Raw genomic sequence first — 6,523 nt, forward strand, 5'->3', positions numbered from 1 at the left:
CACTGCCACCTAGCTGCCCCCATCAATAATGTTGTGTTTTTTTTATAAAGCAACCCAGAAACCTTAATTTGCATCTTGTTTGAAATGGTGATTTCTTCTTTAAATTGTCATAATCTAATTGTTCTCCCTCTCTGCTCGCTGGTGCCTTGGAAATAACTAGCAAATAAGGAGAAGGAATTTACTATTAAGTCCCTGTCATTGAGCCCTTTTAGTCCTCTTTGATTTAGGACAGCAGCCCAATTGATGTTCCCTAATTGACTTATGAGAGGCATGGATGGAGAACCAGCTTTGAAGCCAGGGAGATTTGGGTCCCACCTTTGAAATATCTTTGTATCCACCTTTCACATTTACCAGCTGTATGGCCCTAGTTATATCGTTCAACTTCTCAGTGTTCTGGGGCCTAGGATCTAAGTGTATGGAGCAAACTGCCTCAGTTTACCCAAATAACTCTAGGAGACCACCAAGTCAAGCAGAGACAGATTTATTACATTCCCATAGGAATGGGCAAGCTCAATACCTGAACTGCGCCAGCTAATACATGCCTTGACCTTATATAGGAATGTTGGTCAGAGGGGAAGTCCCCACGCACACTAGGTCGAGCTCACAATCTAACATTCAATCCTGTCTCACCCAGGGTGCGTTTAGCCCGTGATCAATGTATGGAGACATGCATACGTGTTCCAGGAACAAGGGGGAAAAGGCGAGGGGGAACAAGGTCAAACCGAAGGAAGAGGAAACAGGGGAGTGACAGTCAGATGTTTCAGATCTCACAGTTCCCACTGACTCCCCTCTCCTGGCCCCTGTCTCTAAAGATATTCAACCTGAATAACAGGAAGAGTCACTCAGGTGCTTCAGCATTGTTCTGTAGTCGTGTTAATTCTAGAAGGATGACAGGGTTAAAATTTATCTTCAGTTATGTTGGGAAGAAAAGAATAATCCATTGTTGGGACCCCAGGGCCAAGGGGATTCTGCTTTGAGAAAAAGAGACATGTCACTTAACATCTGGTCTCAACTCAATTGCTGCATCCTGTGCCGAGCCCTGTCCTTTCTTCTTGAGTCCCGAGTATTGAATTGGTGGGCAAACTCCCTGACCCACTGACTGGGGTTCTGACACATGATGGATTGCAGACAAAACTAATATGTAGCTGACAAGTGGGGAGACTGAGCAGAAGTAAAAATACTGTTAATTGGCAATAAAACTTAAAGGAGACAGTGAGAATTTGACAAGCAATAAACTTCTAAACTAAGTATACTGGGGCAGGGCTGGGTACCTTCCAGACCCCATCCTCAGAGTTTAATCTGACTCAAATCCATAATCATATCATACATAAGGAACCATCTAACGCTAAGAATCTGAATTACAGAGAAGCTGCTAACCCACATTGGTGTGGGAAGTTTCCTTACCAAGGAGTTCCATATACCAATGAAATCACAGGTACCTATCCCTATGCCTAATCTACTTACTGCATATCTGACCCACCTGAAATAAAAGTTATTTGGAAGTTTATCAAAAGAAATTAGAATCAAATCTGGAGTCTTGAATTTCTTTTCTAACCCTGCTGCCATTATTCCTTCTTCCTCTTTCACTTCTAATACCCATACAAGATTAACTGTTTGGGCTCTCCACATTTCCCCCCCTAGGGTATACAAATGTGATGGGCACTCACTGACAACACTTGCTGTCCTTCAGCTGTCTAGAAACAATAGAGCTTAATATCTTAGAAAGGATAATTAAGAAAAACAGGAAAATGCAGAGACTTCTTCCCCTACCCAATCCAATCCAATCCAATCAGCATTCATTTAGTGCCTACAACATGCTAGGCACTGTGCTAAGCATTGGGGATACAATCAATAAAAAGAAAGACAGTCCCTAACCTCAAAGAGTTTACATTCTAATGGAGGAAGCAACACACAAAAGGAGGCAGGAAAGAAAGGGCAAGGAACACCAGGGGGTAGCCAGCACAGGAGCACCTTGTTGTGTGGAATTGAAACCAAGGAGAGCAATAGATGCAAAGTGCAGTAATCCGAGAGCCCGGGTCCTGCCCGCTATGGAGGAGGGCAAGTTTGGAAGAGTTCACTACTCCACCCTGCAGCCCACTGAACAGTGGGAAGAGGAGGCTGAGGGAGGTAGAATCAATCAAGGTTTGAGTTAATAAAATGGCAGTGGTTTTAGAAGTAATAAGCTTATCCTGGGAGGGGCATCTTGTTCTTTGGAGATGAAATCAGGCAAGCTGTTTTTTACCCACAGAGTTCTTTCCAGTCCTGCCCCTTGCTTGTCTCCTGTTTCCTCATCATATATCTCATATCACTTGCCCTGGACATATAATTGGGTAGCTAGGTCGCACAGTGAATGGAGTGCCAGGCCTCTAAAGGGCAAAGTAGGTCCTATTGGATTCCAAAACTTTCTGAAAACTTAGGATTGGAAGGAGCCAACTGAAAGCATTTAAGTCAAAGAAATAACCCTGTGATAAAAACATTCACCCTAGACTGGACAGCTTTGGATCCTATGGAAAAAACACCTTTTAGAAAAAAGGATCATGTGAAAGTTAAATTTCATGAGCAGTAGAGTTTCATTGAATGAGTTCATTATCACAAGAACATTGTAGTAGAAGGAGCTTGGACTTGAGTCCAAAACCCCCGAATTCTAAGCTCTACTACTTAATAGTCTTATAACCTTGAGCAGGTCATTCAACATCAGAGGACCTGTGCTTCTTCATGATGAGGGGGGCCAACTACATGACCTAAACTGTCCCTTTCAGTTCTGACATTCTATGAATTCTAGAAAAAAAAAAGTCTTACTCATTTAGATTCTATTAATTTGGAGCTTAGCTGAAATCCACCTTTGTATAACGTATACAAAGGGGTCACTAAGTAAATCAATAGTGTAAATGAAATTCAGGGAGTAATGCTGAATTTATTTAAAAGAACCTATTTTTTGACCCACTTGAACAGTGAATTTCTATTTCAAGTTTTATATCTAGCTGAATTGAGAAAATAAAATTTTTTTGTATTGATTAGCAAATGAGAACTTTGTAATTCAACTGACTTATTTCCATCTTTTTCTTAGCTAGTGGGAAATTTAGAATTAAATCCAGGGCCCAAGGGGCAGCTAGTAGCACAGTGGATAAAGCACCAGCCCTGGATTTGGGAGGACCTGAGTTCAAATGTGACCTCAGACACTTGACACTTACTAGCTGTGTGACCCTGGGCAAGTCACTTAACTCTCATTGCCCCCCCCCTCCAAAAAAAATTCAGGGTACAGATGTAGTTATCAGCGACTTTCAGGTACTTGGGAGAACCAACTTCCTTTATATGATAGTTATTTTGCTTTTATCCTTAACTTTTTACTCTGTTTACCTTGTAAACCAGTTTAAATCATTTGGGAAGAAGGCAAGGCATAATTCATGAAGAAGTAATAATTAAACAGAAAACATTTTCAGCCATCTCTGAACATTTCATTCGTTCATTCATTCATTCATTTCTTTTGATTGGGTCAAAAGGTAATGAGGAGATTAGAATACTAAGTGGTAGTGAGAATTGAGTGAACCACACTGATAGCATCTTGTGACTGAATTCTGGAGTTAGGCTCAGTCCCCTTCCTATTCACTTATGGGTCTAATCCAATTTCTGTTTTGTGAGAAAATTTTATTCAATTGTGAGAATTGTGAGAAGATTTTGTCACATTATTTGAATCTAGCCCTGCATGGCTGGCAAGTTGGACCACCTCTACTTATAGCTTAAAGGTCTTTAACTAAGGATCTAGGTTGTGCTGACCAGAAACCCAGTCAGATCTGAAGACTGGTGTTTTCTCACAATTGTACATCTCAAACAACCTATATGTTTTATATGAAATCTGGCCCCATACTAAGTTATTATCAATAAGTTATTATTCCCATGTTCCTTTGATTGTATACAGACATTTTGGGGGAGGGGAACACCTCTTTTTATGATTTTAGGGAATTGCACCTGTTTGCTCTCCCACTCCCAACTTGGAAAGACCCTAATATTTCCTCCAACTGGAAATCAGATTACCTAATATTATATCCTAGTTAATTGTTTCATTTTAATTAATTCTTCTTATTTGATTAATTTTAATGTATAAAAATCTGCTTTCCTCTGTGTTCAGGGTCCAGTGCTAAAACTGAAGAAGACAACTGGCCCCCAATTTGTTGGGTAATTGGCATGCATTGCTTAATAAATCCAAACCTTTGTTTCCTCAGTCATTTCATCTTTCACCAACCACAATATGAGATAAAAATTTCATATACCCCAAGTTAAGAACCACTGGCCAATGGTGATTTGAATAATCCATCTAGTTGCCCCACTTAAGAATTGGTTTGCTTTGTCATATCCTGAGAAAGGCCAGTGAGATGCATACTCACTATGTATAAACATGGTATTGGTGATAGAAATGCTCTTGGAGATGGTGAGATGGTATTATTGTGCCCTGAACAGGCTTTTGTGAGGTCAGAGGGGATAAGGGATAGGGTAGTAGCAACAGAAAAGAGCTTATAGGAAAAAAGATTCCTAGTCTGGTGTTAACCCTCTAGCGCTCTGATGGAGAAAGAAATATGCTTCTTGCCAAAACAGGAAAATTCTTTTTTTTTTTTTAATTTTAGTGAGGCAATTGGGGTTAAGTGACTTGCCCAGGGTCACACAGCTAGTAAGTGTTAAGTGTCTGAGGCCAGATTTGAACTCAGATACTCTTGACTCCAGGGCAGGTGCTCTATCCACTGCGCCACCTAGCTGCCCCTAAAACAGGAAAATTCTAAAGGTGTTTCCTTCTGGAGGCAGGGAAAGATAAGGTAAAATAACATACTGGAATCTATGGGGCCATGCAACTGATACTGCCTGTTTATAGCCATTATTACAAGACTATGAAGAGTTGTAAAAGAAAAGATGCTTGACATCACTAAATAGGAAGGAGCTGGACAGAATTGCAGGAGAAACCAGGCACCCCCTGCTGGAAGCTGTGTAACACTGCAGGCAGAGCCACAAAGGGTAGAGAAGGGTGATATCATTTTAACATAGTTTGTAAAATTCTAAGAGAATGCGCCTGCTGATAGCTCTGCTTGAATATGACTATAAGTACCTAAGATGCTTAGGAGGGAGCTGTTTCATTGGAGTTTATTTTATTCTTCAAGAACTCTGCTGTGAGCTTTATTTCATTTTCCCTAGCCTTTCAATAACATTTTGTTGTTATTCATTTCAGTTGTGTCCAACTCTTGATGACCCCATTTAGGGTTTTCCTGGCAAATATACTGGAGTGGTTTGTCATTTCTTTCTCCAATTCATTTTACAGATGAGGAAACTGAGGCAAACAGGTACTGACTTGCCCAGGGTCACACAGCTAATAAGTGTCTGAGGTCAGATTTGAACTCAGAAAACCTTCCTGACTAGCACCTGCACTTTATCCACTGCATCTCCCAGCTGCCCTTAGTAAAGTTTGCTTTCGTTAATTTATGAAGATGCACTTGTAAGGAGAGTTGGTCTCGTTACCATGTAATAGGGTAAAGTAATGATTCCCCCAGATTTCCTGGATAGGAGCTTTGAGGAAGAGAGAAATTCCCTGAACAAACCTGGACCTTTCATGTTGTGACGATTTCAGGTTACACTTGTACTACCTACCTCATTCAGATTTCTTTTTTAATGCAATCACATCATGTCACCAGTCTGTGACACAAAAGGCAGTCCATGTTGACGTGCTCTTTTGTCTCCCATTCCTTCATTTTTTTTCAGTTTCCCAGGGCTTTTTCTAAAGCAGTAAGCACTCTAGGTAGGAGACATAGCCTCCCAGACTGTCTGTGTAAGGCTCTGCCAAGTCAACAATACAAACCGGAGTTAAGGGAGGCTGTCTGGGGGCAGGGATGCCTCTGCATGGTGTTCATTTTGAGATTATTACCTTTCTCTCTTCCTGCCACTCTTTAGGACTAGATGATCTATATCATTTCCCAGCTGAGTTAGCCTCCCACCAAGTGAAAGTATAATCATTCCCTCATTTTGGAAAGCATTTTATTTTTCTTATTTGTAAAGGCTCTCTTATTGATTCTGGGACGAGAAATCATGGGTAAAATGTGATAAAAGGTATGCCATACACAAAGAGAATCTAACCTGTAGCAAGGGAGGTTATCCGCATCGGTCCCCTAGAGAGTAAACACTCCAATTTATCTTCTCATGGCCCTGTTTGATCTATAATTAAAAATAATACAAGTGACTAGGTACTTATGCCTAGCCCTACAATAAAATGGGCAGACACTCAAAGGAGAGGAAATAAATTCATTAAGCAATCCACTTCTAATTACAAGTTCACCAAGATGGTTATAAGCAGCAGGGGGAAATGCTATTAGAAATATAAAATATGTCTGTGCATCAGGATACTATTTAGAGAAGTTTCTCATTTTCTTCCAATTCAACTAAATTATACAATCAATTATTAGGCACTTACTATATACCATAATATTGTTATACACTCTGAAAGACATGTAAGAGTTAGAAGACATTGCCCCTGACCTCAAGAAGCTTA

Source organism: Dromiciops gliroides, chromosome 2 (genome assembly GCF_019393635.1).
Source record: "Dromiciops gliroides isolate mDroGli1 chromosome 2, mDroGli1.pri, whole genome shotgun sequence".
Taxonomy (NCBI): Eukaryota; Metazoa; Chordata; class Mammalia; order Microbiotheria; family Microbiotheriidae; genus Dromiciops; species Dromiciops gliroides.